The sequence below is a fragment of the Carica papaya genome, chromosome 8 (assembly GCF_054855325.1).
Source record: "Carica papaya isolate Zhongbai chromosome 8, ASM5485532v1, whole genome shotgun sequence".
Classification (NCBI taxonomy): Eukaryota; Viridiplantae; Streptophyta; class Magnoliopsida; order Brassicales; family Caricaceae; genus Carica; species Carica papaya.
This window is the reverse complement of record NC_142316.1, coordinates 16,846,280-16,859,988: the sequence shown is the minus strand read 5'-3', so window position 1 is coordinate 16,859,988 and position 13,709 is coordinate 16,846,280. Positions and strand designations below refer to the sequence as shown.

Genomic DNA, 13,709 nt, shown 5'->3' with positions numbered 1-13,709 from the left:
TAGGATGGGTGACCTCATGCGAAGTCCTTATATTTCACCTATTTTCTTAGGAAGTCCTCGTGTTGCACCCATTTTTTTGCAGATGATTCTTTCGACGTTACGCGCAACTTGAATTATGGTCCTCAGGTTTATTCGCAAATGTGAGTCACGGCACCGTAGCATTTTACTTGATATTAGAACGAGCACGGGAGGTGCAGTGCGCACGCACAAGGAAACAAATGACGGGAGGGGGAATAAAGGAGAAGGAGTTTATGTATTTGCAGGGCAGAATTAAATGGGTGTGATCATACCAGCACTAATGCACCGGATCCCATCAGAACTCCGCAGTTAAGTGTGCTTGGGCGAGAGTAGTACTCGGATGGGTGACCTCCTGGGAAGTCCTCGTGTCGCACCAATTTTTTTTCAGACGGGTCGTTCGAAGTTACGAGCGACTGGAACTAGGGTCCGCTGGTTTATACGCAAATGTGAGTCAAGAAGCAGCGGTATTTTAATCGATATTAGAACGAGAATGAGAGGTGAAGTGTGAACGCACAAGGAAACAAATGACGGGAGGGGGAAGAAAGGAGAAGGAGTGTATGTATTTGCAGCGCGAAATTAAACAGGTGCGATCATACCAGCACTAAAGCTCCGGATCCCATCAGAACTCCGCAGCTAAGTGTGCTTGGGCGAGAGTAGTACTCGGATTGGAGACCTCCTGGGTAGTCCTCGTGTCGCACTAATTTTTTTTTTCAGACGGGTCGTTCGACGTTACACGCGACTGGAACTAGGGTCAACTGGTTTATACGCAAATGTGACTCAAGAAGCAGGGGCATTTTAATCGATATTAGAATGAGAAGGAGAGATGCAGAGTGCACGCACAAGGAAACAAATGATGGGAGCGGGGATGGAGGGAGAAAAAGTGTATGTATTTGCAGCGCAGAATGAAACATGAGCAATCATACCAGCACCAATGCAACGGATTCTATCAGAACTCCGCAAGTTAAGGGTGCTTGGGCGAGAGTAGCACTAGGATGGGTGACCTCCTGCGAAGTCCTTATATTTCACCCATTTTCTTAGGAAGTCCTCGTGTTGCACCCATTTTTTTGTAGATGATTCTTTTGACGATACGCGCGACTTGAATTATGGTCCTCAGTTTTATTCGCAAATGTGAGTCACGGCACCGTAGCATTTTACTTGATATTAGAACGAGCACGGGAGGTGCAGTGCGCACGCACAATTAAACAAATGACGGGAGGGGGAAGAAAGGAGAAGAAGTTTATGTATTTGCAGCGCAAAATTAAACGGGTGCGATCATACCAGCACTAATGCACCGTATCCCCTCAGAACTCCGCAGTTAAGTGTGCTTGGGTGAGAGTAGTACTCGGATGGTTGACCTCCTGGGAAGTCCTCGTGTCGCACCAATTTTTTTTCAGACGGTTCGTTCGACGTTACGTGCGACTGGAACTATGGTTCGCTTGTTTATACGCAAATGTGAGTCAAGAAGCATGGGCATTTTAATCGATATTAGAACGAGAAAGAGAGGTGCAGTGTGAATGCACAAGGAAACAATTGATGGGAGGGGGAGGGAAGGAGAAGAAGTGTATATATTTTCAGCACGAAATGAAAGAAGTGCGATCATACCAGCACTAATTCAACGGATTCTATCAGAACTCCGTAGGTAAGGGTGCTTGGGCGAGAGTAGTACTAGCATGGGTTACCTCCTGCGAAGTCCTTATATTTCACCCACTTTCTTGTGAAGTCCTCGTGTTGCACCCATTTTTTTGCAGATGATTCTTTCGACGTTATGCAGGACTTCAATTATGGTCCTCAGGTCTGTTCGGAAATGTGAGTCACGGCACCGTAGTATTTTACTTGATATTAGAACGAGCACGGGAGGTGCAGTGCGCACGCACAAGGAAACAAATAATGGGAGGGGGAAGGAAGGAGAAGGAGTTTATGTATTTGCAGCACGGAATTAAACGGGTGCGATCATACCAGCACTAATGCATTGGATCCCATCAGAACTCCGCAGTTTAGTGTGCTTGGGCGAGAGTAGTACTCAGATTGGTGACCTCCTGGGAAGTCATTGTGTTGCACCAATTTTTTTTTAGACGGGTCGTTCGACGTTACGTGCAACTTGAACTATGGTCCGCTGGTTTATACGCAAATGTGAGTCAAGAATAAGGGGTATTTTAATCGATATTAGAACGAGATGGAGAGGTGCAGTGTGAACGCACAAGGAAACAAATGATGGGAGGGGGGGAGGGAAGAAGGAGTGTATGTATTTTCAGCACGAAATTAAACAGGTGCGGTCACACCAGCACAAATGCACCGGATCCCATCAGAACTCCGTAGTTAAGTGTGCTTTGGCGAAAGTAGTACAATGATGGGTTACCTCCTGGGAAGTTCTCGTGTTGCAACCATTTTCATTTTTTCAGATGTGCCGTTCGACGTTACGCGCCACTTTAATTATGGTCCGCAGATTTATTCGCAAATGTGAGTCACGGCGCCGTGGTATTTTACTTGATTTTTGAACGAGAACGAGAGGTGCAGTGCGCACGCACAAGGAAACAAATGACGGGAGGGGGAAGAAAGGAGAAGGAGTGTATGTATTTGCAGCGCGAAATTAAACAGGTGCGATCATACCAGCACTAATGCATCGGATCCCATCAGAACTCCGCAGTTAAGTGTGTTTGGGCGTGAGTAGTACTCGGATGAGTGACCTCTTGGGAAGTCCTCGTGTTGCACCCATCTTTTTGCAGATGATTCTTTCGACGTTACGCGCGACTTGATTTATGGTCCGCAGGTTTATTCGCAAATGTGAGTCACGGCGCCGTGGCATTTTACTTGATATTAGAACGAATACGGGAGGTGCAGTGCGCACGCACAAGGAAACAAATGACAGGAGGAGGAAGAAAAGAGAAGGAGTGTATGTATTTGAAGCGCAAAATTAAACAAGTGGCATCATACCAGCACTAATGCACTGGATCCCATCAGAACTCTGCAGTTAAGCGTGCTTGGGCGAGAGTAGTACTCGGATGGATGACCTCTTGGGAAGTCCTCGTATCACAACAATTTTTTTTCAGATGGGTCGTTCGACGTTACGCGCAACTGGAACTATGGTCCGCTGGTTTATACGCAAATGTGAGTCAAGAAGCAGGGGTATTTTAATCGATATTAGAATGAGAATGAGAGGTGCAGTGTGAACGCAGAAAGAAACAAATGATGGGAGGGGGGGAGGGAAGAAGGAGTGTATGTATTTTCAGCACGAAATTAAACAGGTGCGGTCATACAAGCACAAATGCACCGGATTTCATCAGAACTCCGCAGTTAAGTGTGCTTTGGCGAAAGTAGTACAATGATGGGTTACCTCCTGGGAAGTTCTCGTGTTGCACCCATTTTATTTTTTTCAGATGTGTCGTTCGACGTTATGCGCGACTTTAATTATGGTCCGCAGATTTATTCGCAAATGTGAGTCACGGCGCCGTGGCATTTTACATGATATTTGAACGACAACGAGAGGTGCAGTGCGCACGCACAAGGAAACAAATGACGGGAGGGGGAAGAAAGGAGGAGGAGTTTATGTATTTGCAGCACAAAATTAAACAGCTGCGATCATACCAGCACTAATGCACCGGATCCCATCAGAACTCCGCAGTTAAGTGTGCTTGGGCAAGAGTAGTACTCGGATGGAGACCTCCTGAGAAGTCCTCGTGTCGCACCAATTTTTTTTCAAACGGCTCGTTCGACGCTACGCGCCTCTGGAACTAGGGTCCGCTGGTTTATACGCAAATGTGACTCAAGAAGCAGGGGCATTTTAATCGATATTAGAACGAGAAGGAGAGATGAAGTGTGAACGCACAAGGAAACAAATGACGGAGGGGGAAGAAAGGAGAAGGAGTGTATGTATTTGCAGCGCGAAATTAAACAGGTGCGATCATACCAGCTCTAAAGCCTCGGATCCAATCAGAACTCGGCAGTTAGGTGTGCTTGGGCGAGAGTAGTACTCGGATGGGTGACCACTTGGGAAGCCCTCCTGTTGCACATTTTTTTTCTCGGATGTGTTGTTCGACGTTACGCGCGAATGAAATTATAAACCACTGGTTCATTTACAAAGGTGAGTCACGGTGCTGGGGCATATTACTTGATATTAGAACGAGAAAGAAAGATGCAGAGTGCACGCACAAGGAGACAAATGACGGGAAAAGGGATGGGAGGAGAAAGAGTGTACGTATTTGCAGTGCAGAATGAAACATGAGGGATCATACCAGCACTAATGCAACGGATTCTATCAGAACTCCGCAGTTAAGGGTGCTTGGGCGAGAAAAGTACTCAGATGGGTGACCTCCTGCGAAGTCCTTATATTTCACCCATTTTCTTGGGAGGTCCTCGTGTTGCACCCATCTTTTTACAGATGATTCTTTCGACGTTACGCGCGACTTGATTTATGGTCTGCAGGTTTAGTCGCAAATGTGAGTCACGGCGCAGTGGCATTTTACTTGATATTAGAACGAGTACGAGAGGTGCAGTGCGCACGCACAAGGAAACAAATGACGGGAGGATGAAGAAATAGGAAGGAGAGTATGTATTTAAAGCGCAAAATTAAACAAGTGGCATCATACCAGCACTAATGCACTGGATCCCATCAGAACTCAGCAGTTAAGCGTGCTTGGGCGAGAGTAGTACTCGGATGGGTGACCTCTTGGGAAGTCCTCGTATCGCAACAATTTTTTTTCAGATGGGTCGTTCGACGTTACGCGCGACTGGAACTATGGTCCGCTGGTTTATACGCAAATGTGAGTCAAGAATCAGGGGCATTTTAATCGATATTAGATCGAGAAGGAGAGGTGCAGTGTGAACGCACAAGGAAACAAATGATGGGAGGGGGCGACAGAAGAAGGAATGTATGTATTTTCAGCACGAAATTAAACAGGTGCGGTCACACCAGCACGAATGCACCGGATCCCATTAGAACTACGTAGTTAAGTGTACTTTGGCGAAAGTAGTACAATGATGGGTTACCTCCTGGGAAGTTCTCGTGTTGCACCCATTTTCTTTTTTTCAGATGTGCCGTTCGACGTTACACGCGACTTTAATTATTGTCCGCAGATATATTCGCAAATGTGAGTGACGGCGCCGTGGCATTTTACTTGATATTTGAACAAGAACGAGAGGTGCAGTGCGCACGCACAAGGAAACAAATGACGGGAGGGGGAAGAAAGGAGAAGGAGTTTATGTATTTGCAGCGCGAAATTAAACAGGTGCGATCATACCAGCACTAATGCACCGGATCCCATCAGAACTCCGCAGTTAAGTGTGCTTGGGTGAGTGTAGTACTCGCATGGGTGACCTCTTGGGAAGTCCTCGTGTCGCACCAATTTTTTTTCAGACGGGTCGTTCGACTTTACGCGCGACTGGAACAAGGGTCCGCTGGTTTATACGCAAATGTGAGTCAAGAAGCAGGGGCATTTTAATCGATATTAGAACGAGAGGGAGAGGTGCAGTGTGAACGCACAAGGAAACAATTGATTGGAGAGAGAGGGAAGGAGAAGGAGTGTATGTATTTTCAGCACGAAATGAAACAGGTGCGATCATACCAGCACTAATGCAACGGATTCTATCAGAACTCCGTAGGTAAGGGTGCTTGGGCGAGAGTAGTACTAGCATGGGTTACCTCCTGCGAAGTCCTTATATTTCACCCATTTTCTTATGAAGTCCTCGTGTTGCACCCATTTTTTTGCAGATGATTCTTTCGACGTTACGCGCGACTTGAATTATGGTCCTCAGGTTTATTCGCAAATGTGAGTCACAGCGCTGTAGCATTTTACTTGATATTAGAACGAGAACGGGAGGTGCAGTGCGCACGCACAAGGAAACGAATGACGGGAGGGGGAAGAAAGGGGAATGAGTTTATGTATTCGCAGCGCGAAATTAAACAGGTGCGATTATACCAGCACTAATGCATTGGATGCCATCAGAACTCCGCAGTGAAATGTGCTTGGGCGAGATTAGTACACGGATGGGTGACCTCCTGGGAAGTTCTCGTGTCGCACCAATTTTTTTTCAGACGGGTCGTTCGATGTTACGCGCGTCTGGAACTAGGATCCGCTTGTTTATACGTAAATGTGAGTCAAGAAGCAGGGGTATTTTAATCAATATTAGAACGAGAATGAGAGGTGAAGTGTGAACGCACAAGGAAACAAATGACAGGAGGGGGAAAAAAGGAGGAGTTTATGTATTTTCAGCGCGAAATTAAAAAGGTGCGATCATACCAGCACTAAAGCCTCGGATCCCATCAGAACTCCGCAGTTAGGTGTGCTTGGGCGAGAGTAGTACTCGGATGGGTGACCACTTGGGAAGCCCTCGTGTTGCACCTATTTTTTTTCGGATGGGTTGTTCGACGTTACGCGCGAATGGAATTATAAACCGTTGGTTCATTTGCAAAGGTGAGTCACGGTGCCGGGGCATATTACTTGATATTAGAACGAGAAAGAGAGATGCAGAGTGCACGCACAAGGAATCAAATGACGGGAGGGGGAAGAAAGGAGAAGGAGTTTATGTATTTGTAGCGCGAAATTAATCAGGTGTGATCATACCAGCACTAATGCAACAGATCCCATCATAACTCCGCAGTTATGTGTGCTTGGGCGAGAGTAGTACTCGGATGGGTGACCACTTGGTAAGTCCTCGTGTCGCACCCATTTTTTTGCAGATGATTCTTTCGACGTTACGCACGACTTGAATTATGGTCCTCAGGTTTATTCGCAAATGTGAGTCACGGCGCTGTAGCATTTTACTTGATATTAGAACGAGAACGGAAGGTGCAGTGCGCACGCACAAGGAAACAAATGACGGGAGGGGGAAGAATGGGGAATGAGTTTATGTATTTGCAGCGCAAAATTAAACAGGTACGATCATACCAGCACTAATGCACCAGATCCCATCAGAACTCCGCAGTGAAGTGTGCTTGGCCGAGATTAGTACTCGGATGGGTGACCTCCTAGGAAGTCCTCGTGTCGCACTAATTTTTTTTTTCAGACGGGAAATTCGACGTTACGCCCGACTGGAACTAGGGTCCACTGGTTTATACGCAAATGTGAGTCAAGAAGCAAGAGCATTTTAATGAGAGGTGAAGTGTGAACGCACAAGGAAACAAATGACGGAAGGGGGAAGAAAGGAGAAGGAGTGTATGTATTTGCAGCGCGAAGCTAAACTGGTGCGATCATACCAGCACTAAAGCTCCAGATCCCATCAGAACTCCGCAGTTAAGTGTGCTTGGGTGAGGGTAGTACTCGGATGGGTGACCACTTGGGAAGCCCTCGTGTTGCTCCTATTTTTTTTCGGATGGGTTGTTCGACGTTACGCGCGAATGGAATTATAAACCGCTGGTTCATTTGCAAAGGTGAGTCACGGTGCCGGGGCATATTACTTGATATTAGAACGAGAAAGAGAGATACAGAGTGCACGCACAAGGAAACAAATGACGGGAGGGGGGATGGGAGGAGAAAGAGTGTATGTATTTACAGTGCAGAATGAAACATGAGGGATCATACCAGCACTAATGCAACTGATTCTATCAGAACTCCGGAGTTAAGGGTGCTTGGGCGAGAAAAGTACTCGGATGGGTGACCTCCTGCGAAGTCCTTATATTTCACCCATTTTCTTGGGAGGTCCTCGTGTTGCACCCATCTTTTTGCAGATGATTCTTTCGACGTTACGCGCGACTTGATTTATGGTCCGCAGGTTTATTCGCAAATGTGAGTCACGGCGCCGTGGCATTTTACTTGATATTAAAACGAGTACGGGAGGTGCAGTGCGCACGCACAAGAAAACAAATGACGGGAGGAGGAAGAAAAGAGAAGGAGTGTATGTATTTGAAGCGCAAAATTAAACAAGTGGCACCATACCAGCACTAATGCACTGGATCCCATTAGAACTCTGTAGTTAAGTGTGCTTGGGCGAGAGTAGTACTCGGATGGGTGACCTCTTAGGAAGTTCTCGTATCGCAACAATTTTTTTTCAGATGGGTCGTTCGACGTTACGCGCGACTGGAACTATGGTCCGCTGGTTTATACGCAAATGTGAGTCAAGAATCAGGGGCATTTTAATCGATATTAGAACGAGAAGGAGAGGTGCAGTGTGAACGCACAAGGAAACAAATGATGGGAGGGGGGAGGGAAGAGGGAGTGTATGTATTTTCAGCACGAAATTAAACAGGTGCGGTCATACCAGCACAAATGCACCGGATCCCATCAGAACTCTGCAGTTAAGTATGCTTTGGCGAAAGTAGTACAATGATGGGTTACCTCATGGGAAGTTCTCGTGTTGCACCCATTTTCTTTTTTTCAGATGTGTCGTTCGACGTTACGCACGACTTAAATTATGGTCTGCAGATTTATTCGCAAATGTTAGTCACGGCGCCGTGGTATTTTACTTGATATTTGAACGAGAACGAGAGGTGCAGTGCGCACGCACAAGGAAACAAATGACGGGAGGGGGAAGAAAGGAGAAGGAGTTTATGTAGTTGCAGCGCGAAATTAAACAGGTGCGATCATACCAGCACTAATGCACCGGATCCCATCAGAACTCCGCAGTTAAGTGTGCTTGGGCGAGAGTAGTACTCAGATTGGAGACCTCCTGGGAAGTCTTCGTATCGCACTAATTTTTTTTCAGACGGGTCGTTCGACGTTACGCGCGACTGGAACTAGGGTCCACTGGTTTATACGCAAATGTGAGTCAAGAAGCAGGGGCATTTTAATCGATATTAGAACGAGAAAGAGAGATGCAGAGTGCACGCACAAGGAAACAAATGACGGGAGGAGGGATGGAGGGAGAAAAAGTGTATGTATTTGCAGCGCAGAATGAAACATGAGCAATCATACCAGCACCAATGCAACGAATTCTATCAGAACTCCGCAAGTTAAGGGTGCTTGGGTGAGAGTAGGACTAGGATGGGTGACCTCCTGCTAAGTCCTTATATTTCACCCATTTTCTTAGGAAGTCCTCGTGTTGCACCTATTTTTTTGCAGATGATTCTTTCGACGATACGTGCGACTTGAATTATGGTCCTCAGGTTTATTCGCAAATGTGAGTAACGGCACCGTAGCATTTTACTTGATATTAGAACGAGCACGGGAGATGCATATGCGCACGCACAAGGAAATAAATGACGAGAGGGGGAAGAAAGGAGAAGGAGTTTATGTATTTGCAGCGCAGAATTAAACAGGTGCGATCATACCAGCACTAATGCACTGGATCCCATCAGAACTCCGCAGTTAAGTGTGCATGGGCGAGAGTAGTACTCAGATGGGTGACCTCATGGGAAGTCCTCGTGTCGCATCAATTTTTTTTCAGACGGGTCGTTCGACGTTACGCGCGACTGGAACTAGGGTCCGCTGGTTTATACTCAAATGTGAGTAAAAAAGAAAGGGCATTTTAATCGATATTAGAACGAGAAGGATAGGTGCAGTTTGAACGCACAAGGAAACAATTGATGGGAGGGGGAGGGAAGGAGAAGGAGTGTATTTATTTTCAGCACGAAATGAAACAGGTGCGATCATACCAGCACTAATGCAACGGATCCCATCAGAACTCCGCAGTAAAGTGTGCTTGGGCGAGGGTAGTACTCGGATGGGTGACCACCTGGGAAGCCCTCGTGTTGCACCTATTTTTTTTCGGATGGGTTGTTCGACGTTACGCGCGAATGGAATTATAATCCGCTGGTTCATTTGCAAAGGTGAGTCACGGTGCACTGGATCCCATCAGAACTTCGCAGTTAAGTGTGCTTGGCGAGATTAGTACTCGGATGGTTGACCTCCTGGGAAGTCCTCGTGTCGCACAAATTTTTTTTCAGACGGGTCTTTCGACGTTACGCGCGACTGGAACTAGGGTCCGTTGGTTTATACGCAAATGTGCTTCAAGAAGCAGGGGCATTTTAATCGATATTAGAACGAGAAGGAGAGGTGCAGTGTGAACGCACAAGGAAACAATTGATGGGAGGGGGAGGGAAGGAGAAGGAGTGTATGTATTTTCAGCACGAAATGAAACTGGTGCGATCATACCAGCACTAATGCAACGGATTCTATCAGAACTCCGTAAGTAAGGGTGCTTGGGTGAGAGTAGTACTAGCATGGGTTACCTCCTACGAAGTCCTTATATTTCACCAATTTTCTTGTGAAGTCCTCATGTTGCACCCATTTTTTTTCAGATGATTCTTTCGACGTTACGCGCGACTTGAATTATGGTCCTCAGGTTTATTCGCAAATGTGAGTCACGGCGCTGTAGAATTTTACTTGATATTAGAACGAGAACAGGAGGTGCAGTGCGCACGCACAAGGAAACAAATGACGGGAGGGGGAAGAAAGGGGAATGAGTTTATTTATTTGCAGCGCAAAATTAAACAGGTGCGATCATACCAGCACTAATGCACCGGATCCCATCAGAACTCCGCAGTTATGTGTGCTCGGGCGAGATTTGTGCTCGGATGGGTGACCTCCTCCGATGTCATTATATTTCACCCATTTTCTTGGGAGGTCCTCGTGTTGCACCCATCTTTTTGCAGATGATTCTTTCGACGTTACGCGGGACTTGATTTATGGTCCGCAGGTTTATTCGCAAATGTGAGTCACGGCACCGTGGTTTTTTACTTGATATTAGAACGAGTACGGGAGGTGCAGTGCGCACGCACAAGAAAACAAATGACGGGAGGAGGAAGAAAAGAGAAGGAGTGTATGTATTTGAAGCGCAAAATTAAACAAGTTGCATCATACCAGCACTAATGCACTAGATCCCATCATAACTCTACAGTTAAGGGTGCTTGGGCGAGAGTAGTGCTCGTAGGGGTGACCTCTTGGAAGTCCTCGTATCGCAACAATTATTTTTCAGATGGGTCGTTCGACGTTACGCGCGACTGGAACTATGGTCCGTTGGTTTATACGCAAATGTGAGTCAAGAAAAAGGGGCATTTTAATCGATATTAGAACGAGAATGAGAGGTGCAGTTTGAACGCACAAGGAAACAAATGATGGGAGGGGGGAGGGAAGAAGGAGTGTATGTATTTTCAGCACGAAATTAAACAGGTGCGGTCACACCAGCACAAATGCACCGGATCCCATCAGAATTCCGCAGGTAAGTGTGCTTTGGCGAAAGTAGTACAATGATGGGTTACCTCCTGGGAAGTTCTCGTGTTGCACCCATTTTCTTTTTTTCAAATGTGGCGTTCGACGTTACGCGCGACTTTAATTATGGTCCGCAGATTTATTCGCAAATGTGAGTGACGGCGCCGTGGCATTTTACTTGATATTTGAACGAGAACGAGAGGTGCAGTGCGCACGCACAAGGAAGCAAATGACGGGAGGGGGAAGAAAGGAGAAGGAGTTTATGTATTTGCAGGCGAAATTAAACAGGTGCGATCATACCAGCACTAATGCACCGGATCCCATCAGAAATCCGCAGTTAAGTGTGCTTTGGCGAAAGTAGTACAATGATGGGTTACCTCCTGGGAAGTTCTCGTGTTGCACCCATTTTCTTTTCTTCAGATGTGCCGTTCGACGTTATGCGCGACTTTAATTATGGTCCGCAAATTTATTCGCAAATGTGAGTGACGGCGCCGTGGCATTTTACTTGATATTTGAACGAGAACAAGATGTGCAGTGCGCACGCACAACGAAACAAATGACGGGAGGGGGAAGAAAGGAGAGGAGTTTATGTATTTGCAGCATGGAATTGAAGGGGTGCGATCATACCAGCACTAATGCGCCGGATCCCATCAGAACTCCGCAGTTAAGTGTGCTTGGGCAAGAGTAGTACTCGGATGGGTGACCTCCTGGGAAGTCCTCGTGTCGCACCAATTTTTTTTTCAGACGGGTCGTTCGACGTTACGCGCGACTAGAACTATGGTCCGTTGGTTTATACGCAAATGTGAGACAAGAAGCAGGGGCATTTTAATCAATATTAGAACGAGAAGGAGAGATGCAGAGTGCACGCACATGGAAACAAATGACGGGAGGGGGGATGGAGGGAGAAAAAGTGTATGTATTTGCAACGCATAATGAAACATGAGCCATCATACCAGCACCAATGCAACGGATTCTATCAGAACTCCGCAAGTTAAGGGTGCTTGGGCGAGAGTAGCACTAGGATGGGTGACCTCCTGCGAAGTCCTTATATTTCACCCATTTTCTTAGGAAGTCCTCGTGTTGCACCCATTTTTTTGCAGATGATTCTTTCGACGATACGCGCGACTTGAATTATGGTCCTCAGGTTTATTCGCAAATGTGAGTCACGGCACCGTAGTATTTTACTTGATATTAGAACGAGCACGGGAGGTGCAGTGCGCACGCACAAGGAAACAAATGACGGGAGGGGGAAGAAAGGAGAAGGAGTTTATGTATTTGTAGCGCAAAATTATACGGGTGCGATCATACCAGCACTAATGCACTGGATCCCATCAGAACTCCGCAGTTAAGTGTGCTTGGGCGAGAGTAGTACTCAGATGGGTGACCTCCTGGGAAGTCCTTGTGTCGCACAAATTTATTTTCAGACGGGTCGTTCGACGTTAAGCACGACTTGAACTAGGGTCCGCTGGTTTATACGCAAATGTGAATCAAGAAGCAAAGGCATTTTAATCGATATTAGAACGAGAAGGAGAGGTGCAGTGTGAACGCACAAGGAAACAATTGATGGGAGGGGGAGGGAAGGAGAAGGAGTGTATGTATTTTCAGCACGAAATAAAACAGGTGCGATAATACCAGCACTAATGCAATGGATTCTATCAGAACTCCGTAGGTAAGGGTGCTTGGGCGAGAGTAGTAGTAGCATGGGTTACCTCCTGCGAAGTCCTTATATTTCACCCATTTTCTTGTGAAGTACTCGTGTTGCACCCATTTTCTTTTTTTCAGATGTGCCGTTCGACGTTACGCGTGATTTTAATTATGGTCCGCAGATTTATTCACAAATGTGAGACACGGCGCCATGGCATTTTACTTGATATTTGAACGAGAACGAGAGGTGCAGTGCGCACGCACAAGGAAACAAATGACGGGAGGGGGAAGAAAGGAGAAGGAGTGTATGTATTTTCAGCACGAAATAAAACAGGTGCGATAATACCAGCACTAATGCAATGGATTCTATCAGAACTCCGTAGGTAAGGGTGCTTGGGCGAGAGTAGTAGTAGCATGGGTTACCTCCTGCGAAGTCCTTATATTTCACCCATTTTCTTGTGAAGTACTCGTGTTGCACCCATTTTCTTTTTTTCAGATGTGCCGTTCGACGTTACGCGTGATTTTAATTATGGTCCGCAGATTTATTCACAAATGTGAGACACGGCGCCATGGCATTTTACTTGATATTTGAACGAGAACGAGAGGTGCAGTGCGCACGCACAAGGAAACAAATGACGGGAGGGGGAAGAAAGGAGAAGGATTTTATGTATTTGCAGCATAAAATTAAACAATTGCGATCATACCAGCACTAATACACCGGATCCCCTTAGAACTCTGCAGTTAAGTGTGCTTGGGCGAGAGTAGCACTCGGATGGGTGACCTCCTGGGAAGTCCTCGTGTCGCACCAATTTTTTTTCAGACGGGTCGTTCGACGTTACGCGCGTATGGAACTAGGGTCCGCTGGTTTATACGCAAATGTGAGTCAAGAAGCAGGGGCATTTTAATCGATATTAGAATGAGAATGAGAGGTGAAGTGTGAACGCACAAGGAAACAATTGACGGGAGGGG

At 46.5% G+C, this 13,709-nt stretch overlaps 4 non-coding genes and 24 pseudogenes across 4 annotated transcripts; all 28 read left to right on the top strand.

Annotated features, from left to right (window-relative positions):
- The first annotated feature begins 276 nt into the window (after window positions 1–276).
- Window positions 277–395, top strand: LOC148244479 (5S ribosomal RNA). Its single transcript, XR_015815771.1, has one exon. It is a non-coding gene; the product is annotated as a 5S ribosomal RNA (ribosomal RNA).
- A 205-nt stretch (window positions 396–600) lies between these two features.
- LOC148244478 (5S ribosomal RNA) lies at window positions 601–719 on the top strand (annotated as a pseudogene).
- A 563-nt stretch (window positions 720–1,282) lies between these two features.
- LOC148244477 (5S ribosomal RNA) lies at window positions 1,283–1,401 on the top strand (annotated as a pseudogene).
- A 559-nt stretch (window positions 1,402–1,960) lies between these two features.
- LOC148244476 (5S ribosomal RNA) lies at window positions 1,961–2,079 on the top strand (annotated as a pseudogene).
- A 204-nt stretch (window positions 2,080–2,283) lies between these two features.
- Window positions 2,284–2,402, top strand: LOC148244475 (5S ribosomal RNA; annotated as a pseudogene).
- A 209-nt stretch (window positions 2,403–2,611) lies between these two features.
- Window positions 2,612–2,730, top strand: LOC148244474 (5S ribosomal RNA; annotated as a pseudogene).
- Window positions 2,731–2,935: 205 nt separating this feature from the next.
- LOC148244473 (5S ribosomal RNA) lies at window positions 2,936–3,052 on the top strand (annotated as a pseudogene).
- Window positions 3,053–3,258: 206 nt separating this feature from the next.
- Window positions 3,259–3,377, top strand: LOC148244472 (5S ribosomal RNA; annotated as a pseudogene).
- A 209-nt stretch (window positions 3,378–3,586) lies between these two features.
- LOC148244471 (5S ribosomal RNA) lies at window positions 3,587–3,704 on the top strand (annotated as a pseudogene).
- A 204-nt stretch (window positions 3,705–3,908) lies between these two features.
- LOC148244470 (5S ribosomal RNA) lies at window positions 3,909–4,027 on the top strand (annotated as a pseudogene).
- A 561-nt stretch (window positions 4,028–4,588) lies between these two features.
- Window positions 4,589–4,706, top strand: LOC148244469 (5S ribosomal RNA; annotated as a pseudogene).
- A 204-nt stretch (window positions 4,707–4,910) lies between these two features.
- LOC148244468 (5S ribosomal RNA) lies at window positions 4,911–5,029 on the top strand (annotated as a pseudogene).
- A 209-nt stretch (window positions 5,030–5,238) lies between these two features.
- On the top strand, window positions 5,239–5,357 carry LOC148244467 (5S ribosomal RNA; annotated as a pseudogene).
- Window positions 5,358–5,916: 559 nt separating this feature from the next.
- Window positions 5,917–6,035, top strand: LOC148244466 (5S ribosomal RNA; annotated as a pseudogene).
- A 202-nt stretch (window positions 6,036–6,237) lies between these two features.
- Window positions 6,238–6,356, top strand: LOC148244465 (5S ribosomal RNA; annotated as a pseudogene).
- Window positions 6,357–6,561: 205 nt separating this feature from the next.
- On the top strand, window positions 6,562–6,680 carry LOC148244464 (5S ribosomal RNA; annotated as a pseudogene).
- Window positions 6,681–6,885: 205 nt separating this feature from the next.
- LOC148244463 (5S ribosomal RNA) lies at window positions 6,886–7,004 on the top strand (annotated as a pseudogene).
- Window positions 7,005–7,193: 189 nt separating this feature from the next.
- Window positions 7,194–7,312, top strand: LOC148244462 (5S ribosomal RNA; annotated as a pseudogene).
- A 561-nt stretch (window positions 7,313–7,873) lies between these two features.
- On the top strand, window positions 7,874–7,991 carry LOC148244461 (5S ribosomal RNA; annotated as a pseudogene).
- A 203-nt stretch (window positions 7,992–8,194) lies between these two features.
- Window positions 8,195–8,313, top strand: LOC148244460 (5S ribosomal RNA; annotated as a pseudogene).
- A 209-nt stretch (window positions 8,314–8,522) lies between these two features.
- LOC148244459 (5S ribosomal RNA) lies at window positions 8,523–8,641 on the top strand (annotated as a pseudogene).
- A 562-nt stretch (window positions 8,642–9,203) lies between these two features.
- LOC148244458 (5S ribosomal RNA) lies at window positions 9,204–9,322 on the top strand. Its single transcript, XR_015815333.1, has one exon. It is a non-coding gene; the product is annotated as a 5S ribosomal RNA (ribosomal RNA).
- Window positions 9,323–9,527: 205 nt separating this feature from the next.
- Window positions 9,528–9,646, top strand: LOC148244457 (5S ribosomal RNA). The gene has a single exon (XR_015815976.1). It is a non-coding gene; the product is annotated as a 5S ribosomal RNA (ribosomal RNA).
- Window positions 9,647–11,055: 1,409 nt separating this feature from the next.
- LOC148244456 (5S ribosomal RNA) lies at window positions 11,056–11,174 on the top strand (annotated as a pseudogene).
- A 208-nt stretch (window positions 11,175–11,382) lies between these two features.
- On the top strand, window positions 11,383–11,501 carry LOC148244455 (5S ribosomal RNA; annotated as a pseudogene).
- Window positions 11,502–11,709: 208 nt separating this feature from the next.
- Window positions 11,710–11,828, top strand: LOC148244454 (5S ribosomal RNA). Its single transcript, XR_015815160.1, has one exon. It is a non-coding gene; the product is annotated as a 5S ribosomal RNA (ribosomal RNA).
- A 562-nt stretch (window positions 11,829–12,390) lies between these two features.
- LOC148244453 (5S ribosomal RNA) lies at window positions 12,391–12,509 on the top strand (annotated as a pseudogene).
- Window positions 12,510–13,430: 921 nt separating this feature from the next.
- Window positions 13,431–13,549, top strand: LOC148244452 (5S ribosomal RNA; annotated as a pseudogene).
- The last annotated feature ends 160 nt before the right edge of the window (window positions 13,550–13,709 follow it).